Below are 19,586 nucleotides of genomic sequence, written 5' to 3'. Positions count from 1 at the left end.
ATAAAGAACAAAAACGTGACAAGAAAACATGTCCGAAACATGCTCTTTAAAGCTATAACGTGCTAAGTTTTGCCTCATGTCATTTCCTTTGACGAACCTATACATGAAAAAAAAGGGAAAAATATATAATTAATATTGCATCTAAAATCATGTTCCTTAAACATTAAGGAATTGTACCAAAAACAAATCCCCCCATAAGCATGAAAAACATCCAGAGACAAGGTCCAGACACCAGTCAGAGACAGCCCAAGAAAACCCCAGAGAGTGTATGTTTGTGTGTGAGAGAAAGAGACAGCATTAAATAATTTTGTGCGTGTGTGTGTGTGAGAGAGAGAAAGATAGATCATCAACTCCAACGCGTGATCAGCTCTCTAGCCAGTGTGACAGAGGGGAGCAGGGTGGTGTTTGTGTGTGAGAGAAAGATGGAGACGTGTGTGTACTGTATATATGTATGCATGCATGTATGTGTGTGTGTGTGTGTGGGGGGGGGGGGGTTAGAGGGCCAGCGATCACAGCAGGCCAGGTTGATAAAAATACGTAAAATCAGAGAAGACATGAAGACCACTTAAAGAAAATAAGGGTACTCTCTTCTGTCCTCCTTTCACTCTTTTCACAACTTCTCCTTGGCAGGCACCCAGATGAAGGGTCCTGACTGCTCCTCGATGATGATTTTCACCGTGTTGTAGATCTCCTCCAGAGAGTCCCCCTGGACTATAGCTGCAGCGACACAGAGGGGATATACATTAAACACATCACTACATAGCAGTGATAGACTAGCGTTCGGTCTAGGAATTTAGGATTAAGCTGCCTCATGCTACAGAAACAGGATATAGGTTCCTGATCGTATGAGCCGTTCCGTCTCGCACAAACCAAGGCTCGAGCAAGGCTACTTACTACATCTCAAAGATACTAAATGCATACACTGAGTACACAAAACATTAGGAACAACTTCCTAACATTGAGTTGCACCACCCCATTATGCCCTAAGAACAAATTCAATTCACGGGGCATGGACTCTACACAGTGTTGATAGCGTTCCACATGAATGCTGTCCGTTGTTGACTCCAATGCTTCCCACAGTTGTGTCAAGTTGTCTGGATGCCCTTTGGGTGACAGACCTTTGATACACACAGGAAACAGCTGAGCGTAAAAAAAACCCAGCAGTGTTGCAGTTCTTGACACAAACCGGTGCGCCTGGCACCTACTACCATATCCCGCTCAAAGGCACTTAAATCTTTTGTTGTGTCCATTCACCATCTGAATGGCACAAATACACAATCCATGTCTCAATGCTTAAAAATCCTTCTTTAACCTGCCTTTAACCTGCCTTCATTTACACTGATTGAAGTGGATTTAACAAGTGACATCAATAAGGGATCACAGCTTCATCTAATCAGTCTGTCATGGAAAGAGGTGATCTTAATGTTTTGTATACTCAGTATATATTATAGGAAGGACAGGCTTTCCCGTATTTTGCCCATTATTTAATTCAGGGATCTGCTACAGACACTTGTCATCATGCTAAGTGCGGAAATAGATGTAGTGTGTGAAGCAGGTTGAGAATGGACTGGTGTGGGGGGCTGGACTCACCAGTGAAGTGCTCAGTGAACTCCTGCTCCAGTTTTATGGCTCTGTCAAACGTCTTCCTCCCCTGGTCCTCTGTTAGCCTCTTATTTATCTCTCTATAGGGAGGAGAGAGAGCGCGAGAAAGGATGACTAAGACATTGCCCTATGTACAGCTAATAGGTGACTGAATAAAAACACAGTGAGTCTGAACTCTTAATTGCCATTGCTTTGGCCTCTTAATATGAAAATGACATGTTGAATCAAAACAACTTACAGGATATTCTCCACAGACTTGGGCTTGACGAAAATAGCAATGGGGTAGAGCATGGTCGACTGTAGTCGTTTGATGGCGTTGCCTGAAACATCCAGGATGCAATGCTTCCCCTGGAGATAAAGAGCAATAGATAAGACAACTCATCACATCACAACAGCCATATGCTGACACATCCTCCTCTACTCACCTTCTCAGCGACCTCCCGTACAGACTGGATGCTGGTTCCATACAGGTGGTTGTTGTACTGGCCTGCCTCGATGAACTTGTGATCCTGGATGTCTTTCTCCATCTGCTCCCTGGACACCACAAAATGGTAGTCTCTGGCATCCACCTCGTAATCCCGTTTTAGTCTGGTCGTGTCTGGAAAACCAAACAGATTGTTTCATGGAAATGTAGTTATCTTTGTTTGATACATTTAATTATCGACAACTCTTGCAAACTCGTTATCACACCTCTAGGTACAAGACAAGGGTCAACATAGGATGGCAGGTAGCCTAGCGGTTAAGAACGTTGGGCCAGTAATCAAAAGGTTGCTGGTTCATAACGCTGAGCCGACGAGGTGAAACATCTGTCAATATGCCCTTGAGCAAGGTGCTTAACCTTAATTGCTCCTGTAACCTGCTCTGGATACGGGCGTCTGATAAATGACTAAAATGTAAATAAAAACATAAAATTGTGTATGTAACAAAAATGTTGGTTCTCACGTGGGACACAGGATCCAAATTTGTCAGGGAACTCTGAGATGAGGTCATCGTTGATACGGTCCTTCATTGGCCCCAGGATGATGACGGGTCGTGTGTAGTTCACTGGATAGACAAGAAGGATTTACTGTATCAATACTGCCCTTGTATAAGCAAAATTATTCACCCCCTTGCATTACAATCTGTAATTTAATTAGATATTTATTTGGATTTCATGTAACGGGCATATACAAAATAGTCCAAATTGGTTAAGTGAAAAAAATAACTTGTTTCAAAAGTGCAAAAAAATGTAACTGAAAAGAAGTAGGTGCATATGCATTCACCCCTTTTCCTATGAATCCCCTAAATAAGATCTGGTGCAACCAGTTACCTTCAGAAGTCACATAAAGTCCACATCTGTGTGCAATCTAAGTCGGAAGTTTACATACACCTTAGTCAAATATATTTAAATTCAGTTTCACAATTCCTGACATTTAACCCTAGTAAAAATTCCCTGTCTTAGGTCAGTTAGGATCACCACTTTATTTAAGAATGTGAAATGTCAGAATAATAGTAGAGAATAATTTATTTCAGATATTATTTCTTTCATCACATTCCAAGTGGGTCAGAAGTTTACATGATACCAAATACTAATCGAGTGTATTGCCTTTAAATTGTTTAACTTGGGTCAAACGTTTTGGGGAACCTTCCACAAGCTTCCCACAATAAGTTAGGTGAATTTTGGCCCATTCCTCCTGACAGAGCTGGTGTAACTGAGTCAGGTTTGTAGGCCTCCATGCTCGCACATGCTTTTTCAGATCTGCCCACAACAGGACTGAGGTCAGGGCTTTGTGATGGCCACTCCAATACCTTGACTTTGTTGTCCTTAAGCCATTTTGCAACAACTTTGGAAGTATGCTTGGGGTCATTGTCCATTTGGAAGACCCATTTGCGACCAAGCTTTAACTTCCTGACTGATGTCTTGAGATGTTGCTTCAATATATCCACATAATTGTCCTTCCTCATGATGCCATCTATTTTGTGAAGTGCACCAGTCCCTCCTGCAGCAAAGCACCCCCACAACATGATGCTGGCACCCCCGTGCTTTACGGTTGGGATGGTGTTCTTTGGCGTGCAAGCCTTCCCCTTTTCCTTCCAAACATAACAATGGTCATTATGGCCAAACAGTTATATTTTTGTTTCATCAGACCAGAGGACATTTCTAAAAAAAATACGATATTTGTTTCCATGTGCAGTTGCAAACCGTAGTCTGGCTTTTTTTATGGCAGTTTTGGAGCAGTGGCTTCTTCCTTGCTGAGCTGCCTTTCAGGTTAGGTCAATATACGACTTGTTTTATTGTGGATATAGATACTTTTGTACCCGTTTCCTCCAGCATCTTCACATGGTCCTTTGCTGTTGTTCTGGGATTGATTTGCACTTTTCGCACTAAATTACGTTCATCTCTAAGAGACAGAACGAGTCTCCTTCCTGAACGGTGTGACGGCTGCGTGGTCCCATGGTGTTTATAGTTGCGTACGATTGTTTGTACAGATGAACGTGGTACCTTCAGGTGTTTGGAAATTGCTCCAAAGGATGAACCAGACTTGGAGGTCTACAATATTTTTTCTGAGGTATTGGCTGATTTCTTTTGATTTTCCAATGATGTCAAGCAAAGAGGCACTGAGTTTCAAGGTATGCCTTGAAATACATCCACAGGTGCACCTCCAATTGATACCGTTTGAGTCAATTAGCCTATCAGAAGCTTCTAAAGGCATGACATCATTTTCTGGAATTGTCCATGCTGTTTAAAGGCACAGTCAACTTAGTGTATATAAACCTCTGACCCACTGGAATTGTGATACACTGAAATAATCTGTCTGTAAACAATTGTTCGAAAAATTACTTGTGTTATGCACAAAGTACATGTCCTAACCAACTTGCCAAAACAATAGTTTGTTAATAAGAATTTTATGGAGTGGTTGAAAAACAATTTTTAATGACTCCAACCTAAGTGTATGTAAACTTCAGACTTCAACTGTACACACATATTCTGAAAGGCCCCAGAGTCTGCAACACCAGCAAGCAAGCGACACTATGAAAACCAAGGAGCTCGCCAAACAGGTCAGGGACAAAGTTGTGGAGAAGTACAGATCAGGGGTGGGTTATAAAACAAAATATCCAAAACTTTGAACATCCCACAGAGCACCATTAAATCCATTATTAAAATGTTTTAAATAATATGGCACCACAACAAACCTGCCAAGAGAGGGCCACCCATCAAAACTCACGTACCAGACAAGGAGGGCATTAGTCAAAGGCAAAAAAGCAACCAAAGATAACCCTGAAGTAGCTGCAAAGCTCCACAGCGGAGATTGGAGTATCTGTCCATAGGACCACATTAAACTTTACACTCCACAGCTGTGCTTTGCGGAAGAGTGGTCAGAAAAAAGCCATTGCTTAAAGAAAAAAAATAAGCAAACGTTTGGTGTTCGCCAAAAGGCGTGTAGTAGAGTCCCCAAACATATGGAAGGTACTCTGGTCAGATGACAAAAATGTTTCTTTTTGGCCATCAAGGAAAACACTATGTCTGGCACAAACCTGAGAACACCATTCATGTTTTTCCCGTCGACAGGGAGATGGAAACTGGTCAGAATTGAAGGAATGATGGATGGTGCTAAATACAGGGAAATTCTTGAGGGAAACCTGTTTCAGTCCTCCATCCCAGTCTCAAATCTCTGGAGGTTCACCTTCCAGCAGGACAATGACCCTAAGCATACTACTGGTTTAAGGGGAAACATTTAAATATCTTGGAAAGGCCTAGTCAAAGCTCCGACCTCAATCCAACTGAGAATCTGTGGTATGACTTAAAGATTGCTGTACACCAGCGGAACCCATCCAACTTGAAGGAGCTGGAGCAGTTTTGCCTTGTAGAATGGCCAAAAATCCCAGTGGCTAGATGTGCCAAGCGAGACATACCCCAAGAGACTTGCAGCAGTAATTGCTGCAAAAAGTGGCTCCACAAAGTATTGGCATTGTGGGGGATGAATAGTTATGCACGCTCAAGTTCTGATTTTTTGTCTTATTTGTTGTTTATTTCACCCCCAAAATATTTTGCATCTTCAATGTGGTAGGCATGTTGTGTAAATGAAATGACACAAACCCCCCAAAAATCTATTTTAATTCCAGGTTGTAAGGCAACAAAATAGGACAAATGCCAAGGGGGTGAATACTTTCGCCTGCCACTGTAACTAATTCTAAGCTAACTAACTATGATTTACAAACCAACTAAGATACCGTAACCAAGTGAGATAACTAACTCTAATGGGGCAGTGAGAGCTGAGCTATCCTGTGATACTGCTGCTGTCAGATGTGTGACAGAGATGATAATGTAAGCTGCGTCTTACCTTCCTGCTGTGTGACCGGCTCGTAGGACAGGACGTACTCCTCCTGGCCACCTGATAGGATGGACAGAACAGGCGGCCATGTTTAGACAAATAGTGGCGATGCAGTAGATACTGTGATTATGGTTAGGAGTCAGACCAGCTGTTGGCAAGCTGTGTGTGTGTGTGTGTGGGTCAGTAATCTCCTTGTCCCTGTTATAAGTGTGCGTATCAAAATGGAGTTAACATAATGACCCTTCGCTCCATCTGTACAGAACATTAAAAGAGTAGCTAATGTGCATGCCACGAAGCTTGTGAATATGCATGAGCAGATTTCTTAAAAACTATTTAATTGCAGTAGAGAAAGCAGAACACAAGCTGTATAGTCACAACAGCAGACTCTGTTCCTCTCACACAAATACACTGGTAAAGCTCCACATTGTTTTCATATCAATCCAGTAACTGTTCTAATACAGTGGTTCTCAACCTTTTTTGGCTACTGTACCACCAAATACATTTACAGTAGCTCTGTCCAGAGTACCCCTGAAGAACCCTGCATGGGAATTTTACCAGTAAGCCTATGGTCTCATGAGTCTTATTGAGAACCACTGTCCTAATACGACTGCTATTTCAACATGCATCCCTGAAGTAGCATGTGGACTCTAACATGTGTGATCCTCGGAGTATGCTGCTCAGACCAAACAAACAGAAGAGATCATAAAACAGATGATGGAGACATGCAAAACAAATGAAAGAATACAGGCAGCCCGTCGGCGGAGGTAGGGATTGAGGGAGGGAAGGAGGGGGACACCAGGACATATGGTAATTACTTTCACTATCGCTGGCATTAGAGGTTGCATGCTCTGAAAGTATAACAAAGGGAATGTCAGCATCACAGAAACATGTAGATACAGATGCCCGCTCCCACTGATGTCTATTGAGTACATGTAATACAAGGTCACAACATGAAGACACACAGGATCACCAGGAGAGGGCAGTGCTAGGAACGTTTTGAAGATGGAGGTGTGAATATTGTACTTTCTAAAAACGATACCCTCTCAAGTTAGGTTTTGTGAAGGGCAGCGTGACGGTATAATCTGTGAGACCTTCCTCTTTCATCCTAAAATTTGATCAGAGCAGGTCATCCTATCAAATCACGTCAAGGTGCATGTCATGGCCAAGTCAAGGTCATAGAGCTTTATACACCATGCTAATGTGTGTTTTTCCTTCCAACACTGTGGCCATCTCGGAACAGGTCTCTTGTAAAAGATTATACCGTGAAGAAATAAAGGTGAACTAAAAATATGTGTTTTAAGTTACGGTTAAAACCATACTGAAGGGTCTTAACAATGCCAAGGGGGTAGAATAGGGATATTTTCAACAGAAAAGATCCCCAACAAAAAGGTGATTCTGACACCTCTGTAACAAACACACATTATTGTAGTTTTGTGATTTTATATTCTTTAAAACATTTTTTATATTAATTTTTAAGATTAAAACTTTGGATCATCAGAGTTAAGTCTTCTGGACTACACAGGAGTCAGGACTGTCGATTATGTCCCCTACAGTACATTATTCGACAGACTATGTGTCTCTAAACTGGCCTATCTATGCTGAGTAAGGGGAAACAAATACCAATAATGTTGAGGAGCCTGCTATAACAATGCTAAAGCAGCATACATGATCTGCAGTACAATACCCACCGACGAGTCACCATTGATTTAGTGACATCACACTGACTCAGTGTGCTGGTCATAATGTAACGCTAACCACAGTGTAAATGCTGATCAGTGTACAGAGGCCGATGTCAAGATGATCTGTTAGAAATATGAGTGTTGGGTCGTGTTACATGGATGCAATGTATGTTTAGAGGTACTGTTTGGGCTTTGAATGGAATAGAAATAAAGCACACTGTTTTGTATAAATGTTTTTATGTAATCAAACTAAGCCGATTGTCAAAATAGAGGCTGGGTGCCAGAGAGAGATTTTGATGACAATGCATTGGATGTCATGGCTAAGGCTTAAATGACAATTTATACAATTTATTACAAGCTTCAGATGGTTGTGTGACAGACTTACTCAGTGCTTTGTTGTCAGGGACCTGTGAAGTAGTCGTCAGAGAGCAAAGCAACAGGAGACACAACCACAAGAGAGATATTCATTACTGGAACACATCATGCTGTTCAACCATCATGCACAACCGCAGTGCTGCACTGAAGTCAAACTGACTAACTGATAAACCAATGAGCAAAGCTACTGGAGACGCAGGCTCAGTCCACAGACCTCCCGTAAGGGTGGTAGGGCCAAGAGACCAGAGGTGGCAGAACGGAGTGCTCGGGTTGGGATGTAGGTAAGAAGGTGTAGTTTCCCTTGCTGCTCCGTAGGCAAGCACCAGGGTCTTGATACGAGCCTCGACTGGAAGCCAGTGGAGTGTGCAGAGGAGTGGGGTGATTTGACACCCCTAAAGATTTTTATAAATAAAGTAGTCAAAAGTTTAATATTTGGTCCCATATTTCTAGCATGCAATGACTGCAACAAGCTTGTGACTCTACAAACTTGTTGGATGCATTTGTATCCCGATTCAGGAAACTAGGCGTATGACACTTCACAGGAGAGCCGTTTGAACGTAAATTTAAAAAATAAATGCCTTCTTGAACATGTCATGTGCCTTTATATCAAACTTGTATGCCATCTGTAAATACAAATACAATTGTTAAATTACGAGCCTTGTTGGTTAAGCCACAGAAAAAGTGAACAACCTTCCCGCTAGCCACGATGGACTGAGATAATGATTGGGCTGGACATGCCAATAGATGAGTTTGGATTGGTCTGTCTATTGAGCTGGTCAGTATGTCTAGGTAATCGTGTTGAATGCGGCTTTTAAGAACATGTAGTGCGTAGTAAAACTGCTTAAACCTAATGTCAAGTTAAAGTGTACTGTTAGCTAGCTTTTGTGTATGCCCTCCGATTTCTGGAGGACCGAGTTTTGAAAAATCTGTGGAATTCGAGTATGATAGTGCTGGAATCGGCTAAACTTTGAACATTGAGATATTAAATGAATGATATGAAATGAAAGAGACTGGGTTATGTTAGAAGTGAATGGTTCTCAGAAGAAAGAAGAAGGCTTTGGAATGTGTTTGATGGAGGAGAGGAGAGCGATGTGTTGATACAGGGGAGACCGATGGACATCTGTGTATTAGATGAAAGAGGGGTTGAGGTCAGGAGGTGAGAACCGGATTCTTTTAAGAGTAATAAATGTTTGGAATCCTGTTACCCTCTTTATTAGCTTCCTGTAGAATCATAAAATGTAAGGATTGACGAGAAAGGGGAGTGTCTTAAGTGGGATGCGTATAAACTGTGAAGTCTGAAATCTTTTGTTGTCTGATCACAGCTGTACAGAACCTTTGGGGATGATTAAACTTGGTTAAAGCTTCTCTAGTGTATGTGAGTCAATTGAAAAATAAGAACCTAACAATAGCTAAGGAGATGGAGAAAACACCAGTCTGAAGTACATCGTCAAACTAAGGGCAACCATGCATGGCATCAGACAGGAGACGCATCCAACTATGATGTATACTGGTAAGATGGTCTAGCTAGCTACTTTCAGTTTGACAGAAAGTGGTTTCATTTCAAGTTTACTGTTAGCTAGCTAACATTAGCTGGCTGGGTCGCTAGCTAATGTTATGTGTATGATCTTATTCTTCGTATCACACATTTACTTGACTAGTTATAGCCATAGAACCTGGTTGGTTAGCTACCTGCAGATTCATGCAGGGTAGTAACGTCATGTGATTATGGTCCATTGTTTAGCTGGCTACATGTCTTACAGAAGACTCGTCTAATTTTGACAAAGTATTTTCATTTCAAGTTCAAGTGTACTGTTAGCTAGTTAATGCTAGCTGGCTTGCTCGCTAACTAACGTTACATCATGTGTTGGGATTCATTGTTTACTTAGCTAGCTACAAAGATCAAAGATCATACCCCCAAGGCATGCTAACTAAGTCCAAATAGGCTACTGTGGCTATTTGATCATAATGTAGGCCTACCATCAACAACAAAAAAGAGAAAATGCATCATAACATTTTAACATGGAAATAGCTGTTTTATCTTTCAGCCTACAGTAGCAGTCAATGTGGTGTTCAATGTAGGCCTACATTCCATAGTACTTTAAAAAAAACATGCTTGACATGTCCTTTAGACAAGGAAGTGACTGAAAATGTTGTGTTTGAAACCCCACTTTACAAAATAAACTGCATTTTTATTCCCATACCATTATTACAGAGAATCAGACAAATGATGCTACCCTCTGTCTACTTAGCTCATTCAAGCCTGTCTCAAAACACTAATCTGCCCCTTTAAGACGAAAGAAAAGCTCTTTACCTGACTTGCTTTTCAAAGCTGCCTAGAAATGTAGGCGTATTGTGCTCTTGTAGGAAGCAATCACTCCCCTATTGCTGACTACAAATAATCTATAACTGGGCTAATAACTCACTAACTAGCAAAGGATAAGAAGAACATTTGCACGTGGCTACATGAAGCTCTCCCTTAGATCTCAAAACAGAAGGGCTGAAATGTGTACTCTGCATTTAACCCAACCCCTCTGAATAACGCACATCTACTCACAACCGCTCATGCTGTTAACAGTCCAGTTCAAAGTAAAAGGGCACAGATCCATATATAGCAATGGTCTAGTTGCACATAGGCCTACTGCAGCTCTGATTAGTTGTGCTGCACAGGTCTGTGTAGAGTACGGGCTGAGTCCTGTGTGTCAATGCAACAGAATCCTACTCCGATTCTGTTGCAGAAACTATTGCATAGTTTGGCATACTGAGTCTTGCATAGTTGGTTTTGTTTCGGTATGTTGCATTTAAAGCGGCTAATATTACGTTGATTCAATCACAATTGCTACAGTAAAGGGAAACGTAGTGTTAAAAGGGAAATTGGCTAATATTTGTTCTGTGCTGCTGTCCCGGGACAGTCTCAGGGCTTACTGCGGCACCATCAGTTTAGAAGTAACATTGTTCAGCACCACAGACAGTGATCGGAATTCTCACGATTTTGACAGTTGGGTCCAACAGAGTGAAGTGGAATATGTATCTGACAAAAGGATGTTGCTAGACAAAGTTAGTGTTGCTAAACAGACTTCCTACAGTCAATTACACCTTTCATGCAATGGGCATTGCACATAATGTGTCCAAACCGGTCACAGAAGTTGGACAAAAATAATGTCTAATATGGTGCTGGTGATATTTTAATAAAACATTGGTGATGTACACTGAACAAAGATATAAAACGCAACATGTAAAAGTAAAGTTTCATTACTGAAATAAAAGATCCCAGAAATGTTCCATGCACACAAAGCGTATTTCTCTCAAATTTGGAGAACAAATTTAGTATCCCTGTTAGTGATCATTTCTACTTTTCCAAGATAATCCATCCACCTAACAGGTGTGGCATATCAAGAAGCCAATTAAACGACATGATCATTACACAGGTGCACCTTGTGATGGGGACAATAAAAGGCCAGTAAAATGTGCAGTTTTGTCACACAACACAATGCCACAAATGTCTCAAGTTGAGGGAGCATACAATTGGCATGCTGACTGCAGGAATGTCAACCAGAGCTGTTGCCAGAGAACTGAATGTTCATTTCTCTACCATAAGCTGCCTCCAACGTCATTTTAGAGAATTTGGCAGTACATCCAACTGACCTCACAACCGCAGACCAAGTATAACCATGCCAGCCCAGGACATACGGCTTCTTCACCTGCAGAATCGTCTGAGACCAGCCACCGGACAACTGATGAAACTGAGTTTGCACAACCGAAGAATTTCTGCACAAACTGTCAGAAACCGTCTCAGGTAAGCAAATCTGCATGCTCGTTGTCCTCACCAGGGTCTTGACCTGACTGCAGTTCGACATCGGAACCGACTTCAGTGGGCAAATGCTCACCTTCGATGACCACCGGCATGCTGGAGAAGTGTGCTTGTCACGGATGAATCCCATTTTCAACTGTACCGGGCAGATAGCAGATGAATGGCGTCGTGTGGGCGAGCAGTTGCTGATGTCAATGTTGTGAACAGAGAGCCCCATGGTGGAGGTGAGGTTATGTATGGGCAAACATTTCCTACCCTCCCACCTCAGCGCAAGCAAACTGATATTAGACAGGCAAATTGCCGAACCTGGCCTAATGGGTGGAAAATGCCAGTGCCCAAGTTTTTATATGGCGAAAGTGCAATTTACCTGCGATTGACACTTGCACCACCTGAATTTAGAGCAATCAGAGTAGGAGTGCTGATCTATGATCAGTTTTGCTTTTTAGATCACGATGAATAGGAAAAAACATCTTATCCTTCATGAGCAATTCTACTCTGAGACGCTTTGTGAATTTGGGCACTGATTAGAGCTGTACAGAATTTGTGCTGGAACCCACCGCTGTTTCAACGCAGCACAGTTTTCCTCTGGGAGATTCACTGAGTCAGGTGGGAAATATAACAAAAGTGTTGTGGCTAGGAGAACTGAACAGTGATCACGGTAGACATGCAGCCTCAGACTCTTACACAGACAGCCTCAGACAGTCAGATATTAGTACATTAATTTAGGTTATATGGATAGAAAATAATAGCTTACTCTGGCAGTCTCTATGGGGGTACCACAGGGTTCAATTCTCGGGCCGACTCTTTTCTCTGTATATATCAATTATGTTGCTCTTGCTGCGGGCGATTTCCTGATCCACCTCTACGCAGACGACACCATTCTGTATACTTCTGGCCCTTCCTTGGACACTGTGCTATCTAACCTCCAAAACGAGCTTCAATGCCATACAACACTCCTTCCGTGGCCTCCAACTGCTCTTAAACGCTAGTAAAACCAAATGCATGCTTTTCAACAGTTCGCTGCCTGCACCCGCACGCCCGAATAGCATCACCACCCTGGATGGTTCCGACCTAGAATATGTGGACGTCTATAAGTACCTAGGTGTCTGGCTAGACTGCAAACTCTCCTTCCAGACTCATTTCAAACATATCCAATCCAAAATCAAATCTAGTGTCGGCTTTCTATTTCTCAACAAAGCCTCCTTCACTCACGCCGCAAAACTTACCCTAGTAAAACTGACTATCCTACCGATCCCCGACTTCGGCGATGTCATCTACAAAATAGCTTCCAATACTCTACTCAGCAAACTGGATGCAGTTTATCACAGTGCCATTCGTTTTGTTACTAAAGCACCTTATACCACCCACCACTGCGACCTGTATGCTCTAGTCATGTTCGTCGCCAGACCCACTGGCTCCAGATCATCTACAAGTCTATGCTAGGTAAAGCTCTGCCTTATCTCAGTTCACTGGTCACGATGGCAACACCCACCCGTAGCATGCGCTCCAGCAGGTGTATCTCACTGATCATCCCTAAAGCCAAAACCTAATTTGGCCGCCTTTCCTTCCAGTTCTCTGGTGCCTGCGACTGGAATGAATGGCAAAAATCACTGAAAATTGAGACTTTTATCTCCCTCACCAACTTTAAACATCTGCTATATGAGCAGCTAACCCATCGGTATATAGCCCACCCAATTTACCTACCTCATCCCCATACTGTTTTTATTTTATTTACTTTTCTGCTCTTTTGCACACCAGTATCTCTACCTGCACATGTTCATCTGATCATTTATCACTCCAGTGTTAATCTGCTAAATTGTAATTATTCACTCCTATGGCCTATCTATGGCCTACCTGGTGAAATAAAATGTAAAAAATTATTAAAAAAATTATGGATAGAACGCTGACTTGAAATCTGTGTGTATCTCAAGTTTAGTACTCTGCCCATATTAAAAACATACAAAATTAAGTCAGAAGAATACTTGCATGTTCAGTTTTTTATTTTATTTTGAAGAGTATGTTATTGTTGTGATGGAGTGAGAGTGCGGGTGTGTGATGGCCGGTATATTCCTGCTCGTTGGCTACATCTGCTTGCCAGAATAGAGGATGGCCCTGAAGGGTAAGAGCTTAATTACACACACCTGAATATCATTAGCTTGGAGGTTGGGTGGTGGCTGTTTAACCTGGCTCAAAGAGGAGCTAGGTTTTTGGTTTGGTTTTATTGTTACCCAGCTCTGTGGAGCATTCTGTTTCATTTCCTGAATAAAAGTCCTGGGTTGTTTCCTTGGAGAAAGGTCCATCTTGGTCTAAGCTTGTGCTACTTCACACTTTCGTCACTTGTGGGCCAGCCCGGCCCCCCGTCTGCTACATTGTAAACAATATTTCAATAACAACACTGATAATGTAACAGAGATCAACTCACCCCTTTGTCTTGAGACCTTGCATTGAATTTGACAGTCTTTAACCGCGCTCTGTCTACCCTGCAAGAGAGAAGAGAGAGAGAGGGGCTGAAAAGCGAGGGAGTGAGGGCTACACCCATGGGGTCACTGATGAAACATTTAACATAATCGTGCCTTGAAACGGGATATTGCTTGTGTGTGAAGACTCAAATCCCGGTTCCATCTCTATAGTAACTTTCACAGTACCCTGCTGGGATTGATGAGTAGAGAGGAAAGGGGTGATTCAGTAATCAGAAGAATAAAAACAGTTGCCTTGAGGGCAACCATTTTTATTTCCTGCTAAGTGAGCCTTGGATGCAACATTACAACACAGCACCCGAAGATACTTTATCTACCAGTAATTAAGTCCCTGCTACATTTTCATTTCACTTAAATGAGACACCCGAAGGAAATATTTCCAAAATCCAAAATCGTTCTTAAAGACGTTTAGAAAACAACGAGACTCTTTGCATGGCCTTTTCTTTTTTTTTAAATTTCATCCTACAAGGCAATTCTACAGAGCTCTATAAAGCTTTAGTTTAGAATGTAAATCATTTCCCTCCTACTTCCTAGTTCCCTTTGTTAAACGAGGACATCACGGGAGAATGTGTCAACGCCTTGGAGAGCAGGAGGGAGAAGAGTAAAAGAACTCAGAGCTCCAGATAAGAAAAGCTAACTGTCTTCTGCTCTGCCCTCAACAGCTAGTGTAGCACAGCTTTCCTTTCAGCCTTCACGTGGGTTAACAGCTGCCACAAGCTACTCTCCAAAGCACGGATGTTCAATGTCTGCTACGGGCTCTCTTTTCTTTTATATATATATATATACATATATATGTTTTTTTACAGGTTATATTCATCTTAATTTCCTTTACAATAGCAAGTATCGGAAACAGTTTTACATTTACCTTGAGCATGGCAATAGGCTCACACTGCAACCCTATCGTATGAATCTACAATCCTGTTGGCCTATCCTCACAATGACTCATGCTTTGACATAGACTCCCACTCTCGTGATATTCAACTTTCTACCAAACACCCTGCAACTGCTGCCATCTCATCATATCCAGCTTCCAAGGAGACAGATGAAACAGAGTCAGGTGAGAAGTCAATTATCTGTCCATCACTCCTCACTTCCAGGTGAGAGCGACGGAGGGAGGAAAGAGAGGTGAAGCGTGACAGAGTAAGAGAGAAATACAGAGAGAGACTCAAGTCTATAATGAAACATCTGTTTTAACATAGGAAGTGTAAGGCTAATAGGTGTGTTTGTTTCAACTGGACTTTTTTCATTTTTTTTCATTGAAAGACTTATAACCCCCCCCCCCCCCCCCAGTACAATTCTTGGCTAAACAAAAAAAATAGTTGTTGTATGTTAACATACTCTCTGCCCCCATAATGGCCATACGGTGCATTGCCAGTTGCAGTGGCACCATGCTGTGTCCAGGGATAAGACTAGCACTGGGCTGTGCTGACACGCACACGCATACACTGAGCACTCTGAGCAAGCACAGGACATGCAATAGGGTTTTAAAACTGAATTCCCCAAACGGCTGAGTCTGGTGAGTAAGAGGGCTTATTTAAAGTAATGCCATGCTAACTGACAAGATGCCTACTAATTCAAACTAAAATAAGATTTAAGTTTGAGAAGTCTAGTGTTGATCAAGGACCGGCATGTTGCCCATCCCTAGATCTGTGCCTGTCGGCAGCTTCTAACCTGAGCAACCCTGACCTCTCACCTCCTCCTGCTGGGGATGACTCCGACCTCATCTACCTCTTCTTCGTGGGTCATGTGCCTTGCCTGCCACCACTCATCATCGGAGGCGTTCACCACGTGAAGGATGTCTCCAAAGTGGAAGTTAAGCCCCTGGCTGGGCAGCCCAGAGTCCTTTGTCCTGTTATAGTCAAACAGGGCCCTGGAGGAGAACCAACATTACATCAAACAACGCCCTGCAGACAAACAACTACAATAGATGAGGGTGGAACTGTCTCGTTTGTCTTGGCATAGTCAAATCGACCCTGCAGAGAGAGAAAAATCACAGTACTGTATAAAATACATTTTTCACATTATTAGGGAGCTACAGTGGCTTGCGAAAGTATTCACCCCCTTTGGCATTTGTCCTATTTTGTTGCCTTACAAGCTGGAATAAAAATATATTTTTTGGGGGGTTTGTATCATTTCATTTACACAACATGCCTAAAACTTTGTAGATGCAAAATATTTTGTGTGAAACAAACAAGAAATAAGACAAAAAAAAAATCTGAACTTGAGCGTGCATAACTATTCATCCCCCCAATGCCAATGCCACATTTTGCAGCAATTACAACTGCAAGTCTCTTGGGGTATCTCTCCATAAGCTTGGCACATCTGGCCACCGGGATTTTTTCTCATTCTTCAAGGCAAAACTGCTCCAGCTCCTTCAAGTTGGATGGGTTCCGCTGGTGAACAGCAATCTTTAAGTCATACCACAGATTCTCAATTGGATTAAGATCTGGGCTTTGACTAGGCCATTCCAAGACATTTAAACGTGTCCCCTTAAACCACTCAAGTGTTGCTTTAGCAGTATGCTTAGGGTCATTGTCCTGCTGGGAGGTGAACCCCTCTCAAATCTCTGGAAGACTGAAACAGGTTTCCCTCAAGAACTTCCCTGTATTTAGCACCATCCATCATTCCTTCAATTCTGACCAGTTTCCCACTCCCTGCCAATGAAAAACATCCCCACAGAATGATGCTGCCACCACCATGCTTCACTTTGGGGATGGGGTTCTCGGGGTGATGAGAGGAGTTGGGTTTGCGCCAGACATAACATTTTCCTTGATGGCTAAAAAGCTCAATTTTAGTCTCACCTGACCAGAATACCTTCTTCCATATGTTTTGGAAGTCAACCACATGCCTTTTGGCGAATGACAAACGTGTTTGCTTATTTTTTTCTTTAAGCAATGGCTTTTTTCTGACCACTCTTCTGTGGTCTGTGGAGTGTACGGCTTAAAGTGGTTTTATGGACAGATACTTCCCTCTCTGCTGTGGAGCTTTGCAGTTCCTTCAGGGTTATCTTTGGTCGCTCTGACTAATGCCCTCCTTGCCTGGTCTGTGAGTTTTGGTGGGCGGCCCACTCTTGGCAGGTTTGTTGTGGTGGCATATTCTTAAATTTTTTTAATAATGGATGTAATGGTGCTCCTTGGGATGTTCAAAGTTTTGGATATTTTTATAACCCAACCCTGATCTGTACTTATCCATAACTTTGTCCCTGACCTGTTTGGCGAGCTCCTTGGTCTTCATAGTGTCGCTTGCTTGGTGGTGCCCCTTGCTTAGTGATGTTACAGACTCTAGGGCCTTTCAGAACAGGTGTATATATGATGAGATCATGTGACAGATCATGTGACAATTAGATTGCAGACAGGTGGACTTTATTTAACCAATTATGTGAATTCTGAAAGTAATTGGTTGCACCAGATCTTATTTAGGGGCTTCATAGCATAGGGGGTGTATACATATGCATGCACCACTTTTCAGTAAACATTTTCTTTGCACTTTTCATTTTCATTTCACTTCACCAATTTGGACTATTTTGTGTATGTCCATTACATAAAATCCAAATAAAAAAAAGTTTAAATTACAGATTGTAATACAACAAAATACGAAAAACACCAAGGGGGTGAATACTTTTGCAAGGCACTGTATTAGTCAAGGAGGAGCCTTGTGTGAAAGACAAGGATTGCATGAAGCTTCATAAGAAACTGTCTGCATCAGGTGAGTGTAGGTATTTTTTTTATATATATATATATATATATATATATATATATACAACACACAGGGAAGGGAAGTCAAAGTGAGTGAGCATGATTTTACACCCGACATTGAGTGATGATTTTATGATTTTTATTCGGGTCCCCATTAGCTGTTGAAGAAGTAGCAGCTATTCTTCCTGGGATCCAAACAAAACATTGAACATGACGAAATACAGAACACTAATGGACAGGAAACAGCAACACAAATGTAAACTAAGAACACTACGACTAAAGAACAATACGACTATTTAAAATAAAGAAAAATAACAAATGAAAAATACTCAGAGTAATGTGTGTGTGTGTCTTCACAGTCCGTGTTGCTCTTTGAGGTGGTGTTTTATCTGTTTTTAAAACTGATGTATTGCTTACCTGAATTATCTGAGGTAGAAGAGAATTCCATGTAGTCATTGCTCTATACAGTTCTGTGCGTCTCCCAGCCTCTTTTCTGGACTTGGGACTGTGAAAAGACCCCTGATCGTTTGTCTTGTGGGGTATGTATGGGCTTTTCAGCTGCGTGATACCCCTTTCCTACAGTCAAATGACCAAATCACCTTCTAGTGGTCTCATGGGTGGAATGTTATATTTTCCATAATTGAATAATAAATAAACATTACGAAAAAACTGCTGAAAATCCGGTTTTTCTATGTCAAACGGTTTTGCTAGATTTCAGTCTCTGTGATGGGTATATATAATATTGGAATGCAAACTCCATTGAATACATTTCAACTCTATATCTGACATGGTACATGTGTCTTCTTTTTTAAGCCCATAACAGTGAGTGAGGTGTACACTTTTGTTTCAAAGTAGATTTGTTTAAGACTACCAAGAAACACACACTGTGTGACCCTAATTTAGCCCACTGCAGTAAAAGGTTAACTGGTTGAACAGACAATTCAGCACATCAATACTTCTTACAAAAACCAGCAGTGATGCTGTCAATCTCTCCTCCATTCCGAACCAGTAGAGACTGACATGCATGTTATTGACATTGTCCCTCTGTGTACATTTGAGGCCCAGACATGCTGCTCTGTTCTGGGCCAGCTGCAGCTTTTCTCTGTCTTTTTTTCCATGCCTGACCATACAACTAGGCAATACTCAAGATGTGGCAAAAACAGAGCTTGCAGGACTTGTTTGGTTGCATGTGATGTTAAAAAAAGTGTCACACCCTGATCTGTTCCACATGTCTTTGTGCTTGTCTCCACCCCCTCCAGGTGTCACCCATCTTCCTCATTATCCCCAGTGTATTTAAACCTGTGTACTCTGTCTGTTGCCATTTTGTCTTGTCTTACCAGCATGTTTTCCTTGTCTCCCTGCGGGGTTCTCGGGACACTGGGGTATGCTGGGAGGCCAGCATCCCGAAGTCCCCTCTTCACTGTTGACGTTGAGACTGGCGTTTTGCGCATACTATTTAATGATGCTGCCAGTTGAAGACTTGTGAGGCATCTGTTTCACAAACTAGACACTCTAATGTTTCAGGAAAGAATGTACAGAGAAATATGCGTTCATCTTACCATCAATTCCCAATGCCAAGACAGTGTGTCTTATTTGCAATGAAAATGTTGCCGTTTGCGGGATTCAATCTCAGACGT

General features: G+C 42.0%; 1 pseudogene; it reads right to left on the bottom strand.

The window, feature by feature from the left end:
- Positions 1-604: 604 nt before the first annotated feature.
- LOC139407510 (discs large homolog 1-like protein) overlaps positions 605-19,586 on the bottom strand; it is a 185,104-nt pseudogene continuing 166,122 nt past the window's right edge.

This window comes from Oncorhynchus clarkii, chromosome 4 (assembly GCF_045791955.1).
Source record: "Oncorhynchus clarkii lewisi isolate Uvic-CL-2024 chromosome 4, UVic_Ocla_1.0, whole genome shotgun sequence".
In the NCBI taxonomy this organism is placed as follows: Eukaryota; Metazoa; Chordata; class Actinopteri; order Salmoniformes; family Salmonidae; genus Oncorhynchus; species Oncorhynchus clarkii.
This window is presented reverse-complemented; position numbering and strand designations above follow the sequence as displayed.